Source organism: Ochotona curzoniae, unplaced genomic scaffold, assembly GCF_017591425.1.
Source record: "Ochotona curzoniae isolate NIBS_2020 unplaced genomic scaffold, NIBS_Ocur_1.0 contig_908, whole genome shotgun sequence".
NCBI classification, from domain to species: domain Eukaryota; kingdom Metazoa; phylum Chordata; class Mammalia; order Lagomorpha; family Ochotonidae; genus Ochotona; species Ochotona curzoniae.
Genome location: NW_024466607.1, coordinates 11151468 through 11169361, shown reverse-complemented (window position 1 = coordinate 11169361; position 17894 = coordinate 11151468). Strand labels below are relative to the sequence as shown.

Sequence of the window (17894 nt, the reverse complement as noted above, 5' to 3'; positions counted from 1 at the left end):
TAATCTTGTTCCCACTGTGAGTACTTTCCCACTTGGAGGCAACTGATGCACTATCTGTCTCTACAGATTTGCTTTTTCTGGAAATCTCTCAGAAAGGAATCATATAATATACAAGCTTTTGCGCAGGAGTTGTTTTACTTAGCATAATGTTTTTGAGGTTCATTCAAAGTGGATTATTTACACTTTTTTGATGTCACAAATGTTTGAATATAAACATGCATGGGATCAGGTGTTTAATTTTGTGTAGATTTTCTGGGACTGCTATTGCTGGGTTATAGAGTGTAGTTTATATTTGACTTTTTAAGAAACTATCAAAATTTTTCCCAGTTTTTTCCTACTGTTTCATACCCAGCTTCTCACATTCTTGCCAACATTTAGTATGCTAATCTTCTTAATAATTCAATTAAGACTAGGTAGAATAGTTTAATTTTTGCTTTAACAAAGACTATATTTAAATAGCCAATACACATTCATATAAAGATGTTATTATGGAGGTACTAATGAAAATCACAATGAAATCCTATTTTGTCTTCACAGAATGGCAACGGTAAAATATTTGGTCATTTTAAAATGAGGTTGAACACTTTATAACTTCTTCTATGAGGCCAGTGTTACCCTGGGATCTAAACTGTAGATCCATCTCTCAATCAAACTATCAATCGATATCTCTGAATCACATAGACCCAAGGAGCCTCAGTGAATCCTCAGCAAGCTGAATCTAGCAGTATACATGAAAAGATTACACACTGTGATCAAGTAGGGTTTATCCTGGAAACACAAGATTGTCTTAACGTCTGAAAATGTACTCATGCAATGTACTATGTCAATGGCCTATAAGTCAAAAACCATATGATCACCTCAACAGATACAATAAAGGTAATAAAAAAATTCAGTGTCTTTTTGTGATTAACAACAGCATCAAACACACAAAAATGGCTACATGGAAGTAGGAATGGAAGGGAATTCCCTTAACCTGCTAGAAGACAACTGTGAAAACTCACGACTGAAAGCATTTTATATGAAAGGGTGAAAATGTGTCCTGTAAAACCAGCAGCACGACACGGATATATTGTGGCCTAGCGGGGCAGTCGTGGAATAAAGAAGGGAAGGCATCCAGACTGGAATGAAAGGAACAGAATTATCTTTGTGAGTAAACCCCAGGGACTTGATTCTAACCACAAATGATGATATACAAATGTATACTCAAGAAACTACGAGCACTGATGAGCAAATTTGAGAAGGTTGCAGGATGCAAGATCTATTAAAAAGATCAGGGTTTATGGTGTGGGATAACAGTCCAAAAGCATCCTTCTGCATGTGAATATCAAATTATCTGAGAAACACATGTTTAAAAACATCACCCACTGAGCTGCCTCAAAACATTTCTTCCATATCCGCTAGCCATAAATGTAAGGACTCATTTTTGGATGCCCAATTGTGTCTACTCTTACGCTTGTATTTTACTATTTTGGTTACTTTAGTGTTATAGTAAGTTTTGAAATCAGAACATGCAAGTCTTTACTTTTACTCTTACTCAAAATCTTTTGGGTTATTCTGAGTCATTGATATGTCTATAAAATACTCAGATTCAATTTAATCATTTCCTCCCAAAAAGCTTTTATGGGAGATTTTGATGAATGTTGTATTATCTATAGATTTGGTGAACAATTGATATCAATTTTTTTTAATGGTGAAAACCATATATTTAGAATTAGGCAGCTGGATTCAGATTAGATGTTCCGTGTTGTTGGCGACATCCAGAGCCTCATCATCAGGAGCCAGCCGCACATGTACCTTCTTTCCTCCATCAGGCCTGGTCAGGGCGTGGACTTGGGCCACATCCATGAGCGTGTTGTTGTCTTCTGTCTTCTTGCTAGCCGCCTCTGTGATGGGGGAGCTTGATGACGGCATAGTGCTCAAGCTTGTTCCTCCTGGGGGCGCTCTTCACAGGGCATCTGGGTCGCAGGTGCTGCGTCTTGGGCCATGGGGTGGTGGATGATGTGCAGATCTTCTTGTGGCTGTGGTGCCTTTCAGCACCGCCTTCTTGGCCTTCAGAGCCTTCCTTGGGCTTTGGCTCCGTGAGGGGCAGGAGCTTCCATCTCTGCCTTGGGCGCCATCTTGGTGAAAAGGGTTTCTCAGGGCTCCTCCCATGGGCTTATCGATATTTTCTTTAAAAGTTTCTTTGGGATTAGCTAGTGAATCCATATATCTGGTCCTGTACCTTTTTTTTTTTTTAAATTTTGGGCGAGAAAATTGTCAATTACTAACTTGATCTCTCTGTTCTTTAAAACCCATTCATATTTTCTATTCCTTCTTCAACCCTTTTAAATTTATTTGACAATCATCAATTTATTGTGTAGTCAACCTCCATAGTCTTTAATTGATCGCTTACTACAATTTTGTTCCATTTTATTGTCCTCTTCGACTAAAGAATTTTCCAAGCTCCTTCCTCCTCTCATATTTACATTTATTGAATGGAATTATTTGTTTTAACTGTAAATTTTATTTTTTATTATGTTTTCATGTTCTTCTTCCCTCATGCTTTCCTTTTAGTGAAGCAATTGCATTTTCTTTTATCCTGTTCCTTCTTAATGATTGGAGAAGTTACATACTACATTTTGCTTTCTAGTGGCAGCCTTTTACACTTAAATACTTCTAGGCAATTTTCTTTCAGTGTCCTAAATTTTCTTACTTACTTATTTGAAAGGCAGACCGACAGAGAGAGGGATAGAGAAAGAGTGAGGAGAGAGTAAAGAAAATATTTTCCATCTAATTGTTCACTCCCCAAATGCCCACAAAAGCTGGGATGAGGAGTCAGGAATCCATGTGAGTGTCCCAGACGGGCGGGAGCAAGCCAAGGCCATCACCTTCTGCCTCCCAGCATGTGCGTTAGCAGGAAGCTGGACGAGAAGCAGAGGCGGGCCTTAATCCTGGGCACCCTGATAGGGAACACAGGCCTCCCAAGCAGTGGCTTCATCGATTGTGCCACAACATCTGATCCCATTTTATCTTCAATGACTAACTTTTTAGTATATACCTTTTTGTGCTGTGAATCACGTTGATTTCCTTGTCATCACGCTTCCTGAGCTGCAGACACCCACCATGTGAGGTCATTTTCTGGTCTAGACTTCCTCATCTGTAACAAATGAATTGTGACCTAGTTTTCCACTGCAAGGACCCCACTCGATGGCTGCCTTTCCATCTAGCTCACTACTCTGGCTCTCTCCGTATGCCTTACTTAGCACAATCCTTGTCTATTTGTTTCTTTCCCTGCTCTCTTTAGCCAAGGACAACACAGTCTAGTTATCCCCTTATAACAACATACTTTGACTCTTCTCACCTTCCATTCTTTCTAAATCCAATTTTCTGTTTCTGCCATTTTTAGCCATGAAGCTGAGTACTACCGCAGGAAAATTACATAATTTACTTTGAATTTATGAACTTGGATTTCAAACGGACATTCAATCCTCTGGATATTCCTACTATTCTTCCCCCAGTATGTTTACTTTCCTGCCTTCCCAAGGAGCTATTTTACATATTCTTTCCCCAAGACTCCGCTGGATACTCATTTCTCAATGTCAACTTCATAGGGAAAATTAACAATGAGATGAGAAATTATTTTATCTATCAAGTTTCTGATGTGTGTCTTAGTCTTTGTGATATTGTAAAGGATACTTGAGGTTAAGTAACTTACAGAGAAGAGAAATTTATACTTATTACATATTTAAATGAGCAGAAATCCAAGATCCAGACCCTAATATGACTGGTGTCTGGTGAGGGACTCTGGCTTGCTTGGATCTCTTCCTCTAGAGAATTCTATATCCTCACATTGCAGAACACGGAAGAGCCAAGGAGAGGAAAACTGACTCATCTAACTCTTTTCTAAAAGACACTGATCCCGTTCAGCAGGAACCCTCATATGATCAGTCAGTCCCAAAGGCCATGTTGCCCAACGCACTTACACTGGGGACTGGGCCACCAAAATACAGATTTGAAGGGGCGAGATGGTAGCAGTCTAACCCTCTGCCCAGATTTGTCCTATGAAGTTACAGGGGAAGGTATGGGTTACCTTCTTCTGGGGCCTACAGTTTACCCTGGTTCCATTCCTTCTCTGAGCACACGTGTCCTATTGCACTTACACTCTTCCTGTTCTGAACTACATACTTTCTTCCTTTAGATTATTCTCATTAAACACACACCTAAGTCTTCAACTTCAATGAAAGTTGTTTCCTTGTCCTGACATTGCCTTACATAGCTCCTTGCCTTCCCCACCAACACATTTTTCTGTTCCTGTTCACAGCAAATCCCACTAAAGTATTTGAACATAAATTTTCATATGGCACTTCTTTCAATTTGGCAAAACTGAACTAAGTAACTAAATGGACACATCCCAGAAAAACAGTAAGAGTTTCATATAGATCCCTTGTATGGTTGCAATACTAAACCCTATTGTTTAATAAATCTTAAAAAATTGTCTATTTGGGGGCTTGGTGTGATGGTTCAATGGCTAATCCTCACCTTGCAAGTGCCATGATCCCATATGGGTGCCAATTCCTGTCCTGATTGCTCTGCTTCCCACCCAGCTCTCTATTTGTGGCCTGGCAAAGCAGTCTAGGATGGCTCAAAGTCCTGGAACCTTGTACCCAAATGAGAAAACCAGAAGAAGCTCCTAACTCCTGATTTGGATCAGCTGAGTTCCAGCAGCCATTTGGGGAGTGAATCAGCAGATAGATCTTCCAGCTGTGTTCTGCCGGTACACCCTGAGGATGCTCTGTGTCCAATCTCTTCCCAGAAAGTGTCCAGCCCAGTACCTGGGAGGTTAGGAAGAAGATGGCAAAACAGCTGGACTGGACTGCGTCCCCAGAAGTTAGAAAAGAGAAGTGACCACTTGGTTGGCCCCACTACCTCCTCTTGGAGTTGGGCAGGATTGGCCCTGGGGCCTGCTGTGAACTGGAATTTGTTCCAGCAGGAGCTAGGTATCTTAGCTTTTAATTTGGATCTGTGAGAAGGTTGGAGTGATTGATGTCCAGGAAGTGGAGCTTGAGGAGCAAGGCAGACACCCAGGTGTGCTGTTTCTTTCATCTTCACATCAAATGCTACCTGGTGAGTTACAGAGCACAGACTTTGGGGGAGGGGCAATGCGGGGAGGGAGAGGGAGCCCAGGGGTAGGCAGCTGCTGCTCCAAAGCAGAGGTAGGCCACAGGCAGATCTTGGCTTTCTGTCAAACAGTTGGCTGGGAATAACGGACTGCAATTTCCTGGGAGGGGCAGACAGGTAAAAGTTTCTTAGTAGATAAAAGAGCCTAAGTTGATGAGATACATGATGGAATTAAACCAATTAATTTGGCTCATTATTCATGTGCTTAATTATTTATCCGTTGGTTAGGTAACCAGCTTCTGCAGCTTTACTCTTCCACCTCTATAGCTCATGGACCAGTGACATGAGTGCCACTGGGAAGAACTTGTCAGAGAGCAGAACCCGAGGCCTACCCCAGGCCTGCTGAGTCACGGCCTGCAGTTCAACAAAACTGCCAGAGGATTCTTAGCCATGTAGCAGTTGGAAGCCCTGGTCCTTGGGAGAGCTGTGGCATCCACTACTGGGTAGGACCCTCCAGGGATGATGGGGGAGTGGATGTTGCACCTGGCAAACATCACCTCCCCTCCACCATACTCAGTGTGAGGTGCTTGGAGGAGGGGGGCCCAGGTGCATGTCCTGCAGGCTTTACTTCTGAGAAGGCACATTCCACAACTGGTTTGTTCCTTGCCAAGTTCATGTAACATCTGCTTACTTCAATAGGGTAGCAGCACACAGCACAATGTTCCAATGCAACATAGCATTAGAGGGATAAGGGTCTCTTCTTGTTAGCACTTGAAACAAGGCCACCCAAGACCCCCAGTCATTTTGCGGACCCTCTTCTCGCCCCCACTGAAATTCCCACCAAGCACACCTCGCCCCTACTTTGCTCCTTTTGGTCTGATTCTACCCACTATCCCAGGGACACGTCTGTGTGAATGTAAATCAATGACAATTTGCATTTCTATATTCTCAGAGGACTCTGAGCTGTGCCAGAATGCAGGGATCCCTGGGACAGGCCTTGGTGGGCAAGGAAGTCACACATTTCGGATTAGCTCTGCCAATCTCTACTGCTGGCCCCCAAGACAACGTTTTCAACATAGAAACACACACACACCCTTTACAGTGTATAAAATGCTTTCCATAGACACCTATTTAATAGGTGAAGAGACTCAAGTTCAAAGAGGCTTGCCCAGAGTCACATAACTAGCAAGTGCTGAGATAGATTTTTTAACTTAGCTCTTCTACCAGAAATTCCATTTTCTTTGCACCTATGGGCTGGTTCACATTAGGAGGGCTAAAGCCCAAAGTCCTTCATTCCTTTCCCCCATTTAACTAATTCATGCACAAGGAGAACTGATGGAGTAAGGGAAGAGAATAGGAGCAAGGAGTGTGTGTACGCGCGTGCACGCACAATTTTCCCTGCGTGTGCATCTCTATCTCTCACTCTCCTCACCCAAGGAAACTCATCACTACCAAAGGAGTAAAAGGTCTTCCTAAGACAGCTTGGATTACCCTCCCACAATGTCTTTTGGTAGTCACTAATCTTGGTTTTAGCACCCATATTCTTGGCCCTGTGAAGCCTGATTCTCAGAGCTCATCCCCACTTGGGGCTCTTCCCTATCGGTTCCCGAATCGAGCGCACTAGCATTTTGTTCTGCATCGGTGGACACATGCACGGAACTGAGCTCCTGTCCCACAGTGCAGGAAAAAAAGCCCAGTGCCAAGCTTGCTGTTCATGGCTCCCTGTCTTGCTGCAGCACCATCAGTGAGTGGCGGTTCGACTCGTCCCCACCCTGGGAAACTCCACTTCTTCTTTGTTGAGACATGCAATTCGACCTGAAGTTAAAACCACATGTATCACAGTGCTCAGAACAAAAATGCAAAGAAAAAAAAAAAAAAGAGGACTCTGTGGTATGAGAACTTTAGGCCACTACTGGCAGTTTATCTTTTGACAGACTGCTGTGCTGACATGTAATGTACACCTGCAGAGGGAGCATACTCTGATGGTCTCACAGGAGGAGCACAGCTGTATCACCCAGTCGCCAGACTGAGAAAGCCTTGAACAACATCCCACAGCCTCCGGCCTCAGGAGACAGGTGCTCATTTTACTAGAACGCGTTTCTTCCTATTGTCAAAAGCAATGAGAGAAGCATCCAGAATGTCACCGTGGGGGTGGGAGCAGAGATTTTGCCTGAACACAAAAGAGAATTGTGTCTGGCTTAGGGGAGCAAAGCTTTGGAACTGGGTCGTGCAGATGGATGGCATGAGGTCCAACAGAAGGGGAGTGAACAGGTGAGGGAGTGTGTAGGGCTGGCAGGGACAGAGGTGCATGGGGTGTTCCAGAGGTCGACATGGAACCCGGTTTGGCTTCTCTGTCTTGGTGTGTAAGGCAGAGGGCTGAAGACTGGAGAAGTGATAGGTGGGACCACAGAGAAGGATGCGAAATGCAGTCTAGGTGTTACCCCGGGCTGCTGTGCAATAGGCAATTTAGTTATTAATTGTAGCCTAGCTATTTTGTCATTGTTGCAACTGACAAGGAAAAAAATGCAGATTTGTTTAAACAAAAAAAGAAAACAACAAAGAGTAATAAATGGCCTCAGGTATTACTGAATCAGGGTTCAAGTGATGACTAAGATGAGGTCTTTTTTATAGAGTTATTTTGTATCTGTCCTTGGAGTTATCACCTTTTTAATCTGGGTTTTTCCCAAAGCACAGCCCAAGGCAAAGATTTGGCTGAGATTTGGGAAATGCCGGAAGCATCTTTGGAATGTGGGGCAGTGAAGCAGGAAAGGGAAAACACCAAAAACCACATTATCTCTCTAGGTGCCTGGGGCTCAACCCTGAGAGGAGCTCCGGGGAGCCAGGTTACCCCACTGCAGGAGTGTGCAAGCTGGGGTCACAGCTCTCATGGTAGGCTCGGGCTGTTCTGTGGAGCACTAATTCCTTGGGAGTTGTCAGCTGTCACCCTCTCAGAGAAAGTAGCCTTTCATGAATTTCCAGAAAGCACAGATATAGAGATTGGGTGGGAAGTGGTTGGAGGCCATGGCTAATGGCAGGGTCTTAACCACGCTAACATTGAAAAAGTGGGTGGAAACTGCCAGGGTTTTCCCTTGGTGAAGATGCAGAGGCACTGCTCAAGCAGACAGATCCCTAATGCAGCAGGTGCCACCTGCCCCAGATGGAAAAGCACCCCCTGGTGCCCCAGCACTCATGGCCAGCACCCACAGCCAGCCTCATGCTCTGCTCTGCCTTCTCTGTTTGGGTCAGGGTGACTTGCTCTGAGAGCTGCCTTCCCTTTGTGTCCCTTAAATCTCCATGTGGCAAAATGGAAATTGTTCAGTTCCCCTCCTTTGGCCCTCTCCTGGGCACTTGACCCAACAGCTGCAGGTCAGGACACATGTTTGACTATTCTACGCACCTACAGAATACATGAAGAAGCCAACCAGAGTCCCTGCAGGGAGAGCCTGTCCACTAATTTGAGAGAAAGATCTTCTGTCCTTGGAGAAAGCCGCTCCAAGGACACCAAAATCTGCCAAGGAAATGAAGACTCGACACAACCCATCTGGTGCATTCCACTCCTCACTTTTGATGCTAAGAGAATGCAACAGTTCTGTCAGTTCTGTGCACGATCTGGTATGAAATAAGGTAGGGGAATAAATGAAGAAATACTTCACAGTGTCCGTTATGTATTGGCTCTCCTCAGTGCTTATAGAGGGAGTATGTTTTCAGAGCAGTTTGTAAGTAATTCATCTTCAGGGACTCACTGTATGCGGTACACATGTTTGTTAGGATCGCTCTGTAATGGGATTTACTGAAGAGTGGAGAAAAGATTGGAGCGGTCCCCAGAAGAAGTATTAGAGGAAATGATAGTATACTTTCACACCACACTATACACAAAAATATCCCTGTGAGGATTAAGAAGTTAAATCTAACAACAAAAATGCAAGGATATTGCATTGAAACACAGAAGTGTCTTAGTAAGACAACGTTTGGAGGATGGGGTTGTAGTGCAGCTGGCAAAGCCACTGCTTGTGAAGGTGGCAGCCCACATGGGCCCTGGTTTGAGCCCTAGCTGCTCCACTTTTGATCCAGTTCCATGCTAATGCACCTGAGAAAGCAACAGAGGATGGCCCAAGTGCTTGGGCCCCTATAAACACGTGGGAGACCTGGAAGAAGCGCCTGGCTTCTGGTTTCAGCCTGGCATAGCCCCGAGTGTTGCAATCACTTGAGAAAGGAATCGGCAGATGTAAACTAGCGTGTGCTCTCGTTCTCTCTCTCTGTTCCTCCCTCCCTCTCTCCCTATTTCTCTCCTTCTTTGCCCTCTGACTTTCAAATAACCAATAGTTTTTCAAAAAGTTGAATGAGGAGGGCTTTTTAATATTGCAGGATACCAATGCAGTGCACCAAATTTAATCATCAGGACCAGGGTTTGGCTGCTCCCCACAATGCTGGCATCTCATATGGATGCCAATACAAATCCAGGCTGCTTTGCTTTTGATCCAGTTCCCTGTGGATGGCCTCAGAAAATCAGCAAAAGATGCCCTAGTATTTGAGCTCCTGCCACACATGGGAGAACTGGATGAAGCTCCTGGCTGTTAAATTCCACCTGGCCTAAGGGTGGCTCTTTTGGCTATTCAGGGAGTGAATCAGTAAATGGAAGCTATCCTTCTCCGTAACTTGGACATTAAAAATAAATATGGTGTTGGGGGGAATCCCAGCCTATACGAAATTTCACCACATAATTCAAAATTCAAAATAAAAAATATATTTAAAAATAATAAGTAAATAAATATGGTGGCCCAGTGGATAAATGCTTGCCTTGAACACGCTGGGATCCTATATGGGTGCCAGTTCGTGTCCTGGCTGCTCCACTTCCCATCCAGCTCTCTATTTTTAGCCTGAGGAAACAACAGAAGATGGCCCAAAGCCTTGATACACAGCACCCATGTGGAAGACCTGGAAGAGGCTCCTAGCTCTTGGCTTTGGATTGGCTTAGTTCTGGCTTTTGCAGGCTTTTGCAGGCATTTGGGGAGTGAATCAGTGGATGATCTGTCTCTATCTCCTTCTCCGTAAATCTGCCTCTCCAATTAAACTAAATAAGTCTTTAATAAATAAATAACTCCTCACTCTTGAAAAAAATCAATCTTACTGCTTCTTAGTTTGATGTGGTTCCATTTGTTTATTATGACTTTAACTGCCTGTGCTTTTGGTGTTTTTTCTAAGTCTTTGTCTACACCTATTCCTTGTAGGGTGTTCCCGATAAGTCTGCGCATAAGTTTACATCCTCGATCCATAAGGAGGTGATTTTTACATAAGGTGAGAGGTAGGGGTCTTGCTTCTTCTGCAGAGATCTAATTTTCCACAGCATTTGTTGAAGAGACCATCACTTCTGCCCTGAGTGTTTTCAATTCTCTGGTTGAAGATTGGGCTCATTTCTGAGGTTTCTTTTGAGCTTCCCTGCTTTTGTAACAATACCAGTCCATTTTGATTACCACCCTGTAGTATGTCTTGAAATCGGTTATTGTGACTTCTCCAGCTTTGTTTTTAATTTTTAAGATTGTTTTTGGCTATTTGGGGTCTCTTGTGTTTCCTTATGTATTTCTGCATCATCTTTTTTTAGCTCTGAGAAGAATGCCACTGGACATTTGATTGGGATCACATTGAATTTGTATATTACTTTTGGTAATATGGAAATTTTGATGATGTTAATTCTACTGGTCCATGAACACATCAAGCCTCTTCCAAACCTGCCCTACAAATGATACTTCAAGATATTCTCTTGACAGAGAAGAGGAATAGCACCAAACAAAACCAAAGGCAAATGGGAAGAACATCCCAGTAAAATGACAACAGAAGACTAAACCAATGAACAACTCATTCCTAAAATGACAGGACCAAAGTACCACCCATATATATTAACCCTGAATGTAAAACCCTGAATGTTTGATTGGCTTAAGCTCATTCAAACGGCATAGATTAGTAGACTGGATTAAAAAACAAAATCCATCTATTTGTTGTCTAGAAGACACACATTTCACCAACAAAAATCAGTGGAAAATATATCACATGGGTTTTGATGTTTTTTGTTAGTGTTTTGAAGAGATGGACCTTTCTTCTGATTAAATTATTCAATGACTCATAGATCATAGAATAGCATCATTTTCTGCAAGAAGGCTCTTGATTTTCATTTCTTCAGCTACACATTAGTCTTAGTAGCATGTTGTTTAGCTTCATGGTGTTGTTAATTTCTTTTTCTTCCTGATGTTGATTTTGTTCTGTGGCTTTTCATTCAAGGGGATGTATAGTAGCTGTGTAATGGAGACTGTCATATCTAATAACATGTTATATAACTTCATGGCATTGTAAATTTCTATTTTTCTTTCTATTGTTGATTTTGTATCATGACTTTTCATTTAAGGGGATGTTCAGTAGCTGTGAAATGGAGACTAACATCCAGATATGAGGATGCAGTGTAGCATGCATTTCTGCTTCCAGACAAAGATGGACTTACAATGAAACTGTTTACTATATCTTGGCAATAGGATGCTGGACTCTCTGCCATTGTTCATGCCTGCGATGATGGACATATGACTGTGTATGAAGAACTATAGTAATGATACGGAGGAACTAGGTGGTGGGAGGAAATTGAGGCTGGGATAAGGGAAATACCAGGAGCCTATGGAACTGTATCATAAAATGATAATAATAATAATTAATAATTTAAAAAATATTTTAAAAGCATCAAATATAAAAGACTTAGACACAAACTTTATCAAATATTGCAGGATAGATGTGTATAAAACTAGAGAGCATTAATCAAAGAAATGAAAGATAGCTTAAATAAACAGAAATACTTTTTGGTCATGAATTTGGAAGACAGTATAGGATTTTATATGCCAAGTATATCTAAGCTGATCTATACATATGGTGTAATTCTAATAAAAGTTTCAGCAGGCATCTTGGTAGGCAATAATACAATAACTTTACATGATGGCATATAAAAACAGCCATGGGAAATGGAATTTTAAAGAATGTGTGTTTTCTATTAACTTTTCAGAGACTTGTCATTTATAGAAATGTATACAAAGTGAAAGAACCACAAATTTGAAATATAATGAGTTTGGAGGGACTCACACTCCCAAGTTTCAGACTTACTAGAAAACCACAGTGATAGAGTTGTGTGTGTGTGTGTGTGTGTGTGTGTGAGCTCAATGAAATGGAAAGTCCAGACATAGATTTACATTTATATGCTTGATTGATTTCAAAAAAAATAATTGCAAAGGCAATTTAATAGGCTAAGTCTAGTTTTTTTTTTCAACAAATGTATAAACATACACAAACAAAAATTGTCCCATAATTGCAACCGCAAAGTAACTAAAAACTGATCACAAATCCACATGTAAAGCCTAAAGCTGTAAGACTTCAAAAATAAAATGCAGGATGAAAACTTTATGAGGATTAAGAAATATTTCATAACTACAATATCAGAAACAACACCCACAAAAGAAAAAATAATGCCTCCACAGAATTAAGAACTTCTACTTTTTGAAAAATATTATATCAGAGAATGAAAAGACAAACTGTATGCTTGGAGAAAATATTTGCAAATTACCTATCTGATATAGTAGGGCACTTCCAAAAGTTCATGAAAAATTGAATTAGAAGATGTTTATTTTGGTTCAAAATTTTTTCAGAATTCAAGCATTTTTCACAACACTCATTTTTAAAAACTTTTGGAAAACTGCGATAATTTTGAATATTTTTGCACCATAATAAACTTCTTTAAATTTTAATTTCTGCAAACCTTTTAAAGTATCTTAACTATGTATTATAAACTCTCAAACTCTTAAAACAAGTAAAAATTGAACAGATGCTTTATCCAAAAGATGTACAGATTGTAAGTGCAGTACATAGTTAGGCACGCGAGACATGCAAATAAACAGCATAACTTCTCCCTATAAACAGAGTGGCTGAGAAAAACAAAAACAAAACAAATACACCAAGTAGTAGTGAGTCTGGGGGATAATGGAAACTCTGGTATTTTTGTGAGTTTGCAAAATGATGACAGCCACTTTGGGAAACAGTTTGGTAGTTTCTTATGGAGTAAAATACACTGATCGTAGGCATCAACAATATCATTTACTCAAATGAAATGAAAACTAGGTCAACACAAAAGACCACACGCAGATGCTCCTTCATGGTTATTAAAAAGTGGAAGGAATGTGCATGTTCTTCAGTGAATAAACTATCATCCTTCAAATTAGTAATAAAAATGAGTGGGCTATTGATACACCAGCAATGAATGAACCTCAAGTGGCATTATGCCACATTTGGGAAACCATACTTGAATGCTTAAAAGCTCACAGAATGGCTCTAAAGTGAATGAATCCCATCATTCACATGTAACAATAACAACAACAACAACAAAAGAAAAGCTGAAGACTATAGAATAACAAACCTCTTTGTATAAGAAAACACCAGTATCATCCCAAACAAGGAAAAGGGAATTCAGACACAGGGTCAGCCGGAGCATCAGTTGGTGGGACGTTCTTAAAGTTGGCAATTCTAAGAATGACTTTTACAGACATCCTCATCCATGTGCATCTGGTATAGGAAGACTTCCAGGTCAGTACAATTTCCCTCAGCCTGGGGACAGCGGATGTGTCCTCCCTGCTGTGGGTGTTGGTGAGGCAGGCACCCAGGCACCCCACTCACACCCTCTGGGCTTTAGTACTGCAGAGCACCCCCTGCAGCCTTTGGGCTGCCAGGGGCTGTCTCTGAACTCATTCTGTGGCCACTTCTCTCAGACACATTCACTGGCTTTGCAGATGCTTGGTGGCTTTCCCCGGCCTGAATGAAGACTCTGCCCCCAGCAGGTCTCAAATCATGTCTGATGGCGGTTGCAGGGCAAGAGCTCTGAGAGCAACGCTGAGACGTGCCTTCCCACGAAGTCCTTTATGGATATGAAGCCCAGCCACCAAAGATGACGATATGCTTAACACACTATTTGCTTCCTTCATGTTCCAAGTTGATTCTCTCTTCTCACAATAATATCTTCAGGAAAAAAAATCTTTCTTGAATCCTGGTCTTGAGGTCTGCTTCCATGGAAACTGAACTAAAACAAGTGAGTTGGAAGAAAGGCAATGGTGGGTACTGTGCTGAAGTGACTTCCTCATTCATGAACAAAAAATCCCATGGGGCCAGAGAAGAGGACAAGATGACTTGCTTTGCACACATGGGCCTCTTGCAGTTTGTAGGAGCAGCAGTGAGCGGGATTAGCAGGAGGCATAAGCTTGTGCTACTGAGATGGAAATTGGTGCTACCAGTGGGACCCCACTTTGTTTATCTTGCTGGCCGGTGGGACACAGACGCATGCCATGTTGAAGTTACCCACAGTCTTGCTCCAAGAAGATGAAGACAGCTGACTGTGTGGGATTCCTGAAGATGTACTTTGCCCAAGCACCATCCATCACTGTGCAGAGACTTAAATCCAATGGAATCTGCAGCCTACGAACTACAGCTGTTTAAGTTGGGTATTAATAATTTGTGCCCCTTCTACTACTCAAAAAGAGATTTGAGAAATTGCTGCTTAGGTTGTGAATTTTAAAATATCCTGGGTCAATTCATCTTGTAAAGTTACCTGGCCAAAGAAGAATTTATTCATAATACCACAGTTAAAATTTCTTCACTGTCCTTAGAGGACCAGATCCAAACATGAGACATTTTAAAGCCCATTGATTGATAGCGCTCTTTCACAGGTGGCAATGGTTACTGGATCGGTTCAATACCAACTGGACTCAGCGAAAAGGTCATTTTTTATGGAAAGTGATACAGGGTTATTGCGGCCCTGGAAGACATTTTGTAATCTTTGCAAGCTTGCTGAGTTTTGACCATTGGCTGAAAGGCATATTAGAGCTCATGTAGTTCTGGCTCAATCAGATGATGCTGACCCACCTGCTGTGCTCATCTTACATCACATTGGGCTGGTTTCTCTAAGATACAGCTAAAGGATGGCCAGTGTGGCTTAACACTGCCGACTTTGTCAATCATCAAGCCCCTTTGTAAGGGTAGGTGGGTGCAAGAAATGAAACATGTGTCAGCAGTTTGGCTTTTTAGTAAGCTGTACAAATGACTTGTCTTCCCTTGAAAACATTTAAAGGAGAATTCCATACTTGCTCATCTAATTCCAGGGCATCAGGGCTAGATTCTGATTTTAACCTAACTAATCTAACGATTTGGATGAGAAACCCACAGAAGTTCCTGCAGAGTGGACGCAAGGGAAGAATCTCTTGATATCGATGCATGTGCACTGACCACTGTTATGGTTTGAATGTGTCCCCCGCATGTAAGTACTGGAAATTCAATCCCCACGGCAGCAATGTTGGGGGCCAGCACCTTAAGGTGGAGATTTGGTCAACTGTTGGCTGAAGGGTTATCATCACAGAGTATATCTGTTGTATAAACGATTTCTGTCTTCTCTTCCTTTTTCGCCCTTCCACCTTCTGCTGTGGAATGACACAGCAAGAAGGCTCTTGTCAGATGCAGTTCCTGGATCTTAGACCTGCAAGCTTCCAGATGGTAAGCCCATAGTTTATAAATGGTCCAGTAGCACAAAATGGACTAAGGCATATGAGCTTACACTGAGAAAGGATATAGGTTTTTGTTAATAGCTGGGTCAAGTAAATATTAGAATTATAAGGTACAGAGATATGCAGGGCCTCTGCGTTAAATAAACCTAAACTTGGGAAAGGTTTTGGGCTTCAAGAAAGGTCACAGTGGCTGGGTCTGCTGGGATAGAATGCAACAAGCACTTGCCCAATACTAGTAACTCTCCTTTGAAAAACAACCTTTTGTTCCCCCTGGCTGCTAATTACAAGTTTCTTTGCTTATGAAAAGAAATCTAGGAGTGATCTCATCCCTTTATAGCATCTAGCCCAGACACAGAGCAGGGTGAGAGTGGCAGGTGTCCTTTGTAAAACTTTAGATGAACTTGGGACGAGATGCATGAAAACCTCAAAAACATAGGCTTGCTGGAGAAGAAAGTCAAGAGTCAGGACTGAGCTAAAGGACAGAGCCCTAGGGCAGGGACCTTCCAGGTGACCCAGACTTGGCATGGAAAACAAGTGACATGCAGAAGCAGTAGCTGGTACTCAAAACGTAAGTGTTGAGTTCACTTTGCAGAACCCATTGGTCGGGCTAGCTGGCCACTTCCAAGTTCTTAGCAGATGGGGAAATCTGGCTCCTCTCCAGAACAAAGGTGCCATGGACACTCAGCAGGTCCAGGGCTTAAAAAACGTGAAACCACGCTTATAAACAACAGAGCACAGGGCACTGCCTCCACCCAATGGAAACCCTTTAATGAAAAGCTGAGGCAGAGGGCCCTTTGGTGGTCAGGGGACCAATCAGAGTGCACAACAGGCATGTCCCTGACTGGCCACACCATGAGCCACACATCTGAAACGACATGGTCTGCTCCCCAGAAGCCCCAGGTACACACATGGGGTTGCCTGTTGAAGCTGGCACAAGCTATGGTGACCCTGAGAATCCCCACTGCCTGCTCTGCCCCTCTGATTTTCCTCCCTCAACTGCCCCCACACCTTCTTCTGCTCAGCACACAGACGCTTGCTCAGCCAATCCCCTTACCTTACTCCCGTTCCTACTCTAACAAACCTTCGAAGAAAGGTCTTTCTAGATCATTTTTACTAAAACAGCACCTTATATTTCTCTGGCTTCTCCATCAATTTTCTTTTTTTCTTTTTTTTTTCCCTTCACATCAGTGTTCATTGGTATTCCATCATCTACTTGAATAGAACTAGACTTGCCATCATGTCTTCAATGTGTAGAACCAGGCTTGGGGCAAAGAGATGCTCAGAAAAAAATTCGCTGAGTGAATCAATAAACAAAGAAATGGACAAACTATAGAATTATTTTATAAATTTCAAGGTAAATTTCAAACTCTTTATCATAACCAATACTTACCAAACAAAAATACCACCAACACCAAAAACAAAAAAACTACAAAAACCTTAAAACAACAAACAAATCCTTCATCCAAACCCCCCCTCTTTTTCTCCCCCTATTTCAACAAAACCACTTAATAACCACACCCCATTACACCCATAATTATAATCTCCTACATCAGTCCTCTCCCTTATACAACCTTACACACCCTATCTATCCTTCTTACCCCCTAATTTACACCAACATCATCAACCCCCAAACCACTATCATCCTCTCCTCTTCTCCTCCCCACTAATTCCACCTATCAACTCTTTTCATTCATCTTCAAACTATTCAACCCCATCCCATTTTCCTAACACATCCCAATACACAATCCCAAAAATCATACAACAAAAAAAAAAAAAAACCCCCCCCCCCCCCCCCCCCCCCCCCCCCCCCCCACCCCCCCCCCCCCCCCCCAAAAAAAAAAAAAAAAAAAAAATATATCCCCCCCCCCCCCCCCCCCCCCCCCCCCCCCCCCTTATTTTCCCCCCCCCCCCCCCCACCCCCCCCCCCCCCCCCCCCACACTAGAGTTTCAAGATTTGTCTGCACCAAAATAAACTTCATTTTTAATATTTACTTCCATGAGCTGTCTGATGCATCTTCTTTGCAAAAAATTTAAATTATTTTCTTTTAAAATTACATATTTCCAAATTGATTTTTTTTTTTTTAATGTTTGAGGCAGAAACACAAAGAGAGATAGGAGGTCAATCCCCAGATGTTCACAATGGCGAGTTCTGGGTTAGACTGAAGCCAGGATCAGAAATGCAATTCAGGTCTCCCAGGTGGATGATAGGGACCCAATTCCTTGACCCAT

General features: G+C 42.3%; 1 long non-coding RNA gene across 1 annotated transcript in view; it reads right to left on the bottom strand.

The window, feature by feature from the left end:
* LOC121165613 overlaps positions 1-17894 on the bottom strand; it is a 157480-nt gene that overhangs the window by 16155 nt on the left and 123431 nt on the right. The window lies entirely within an intron of this gene.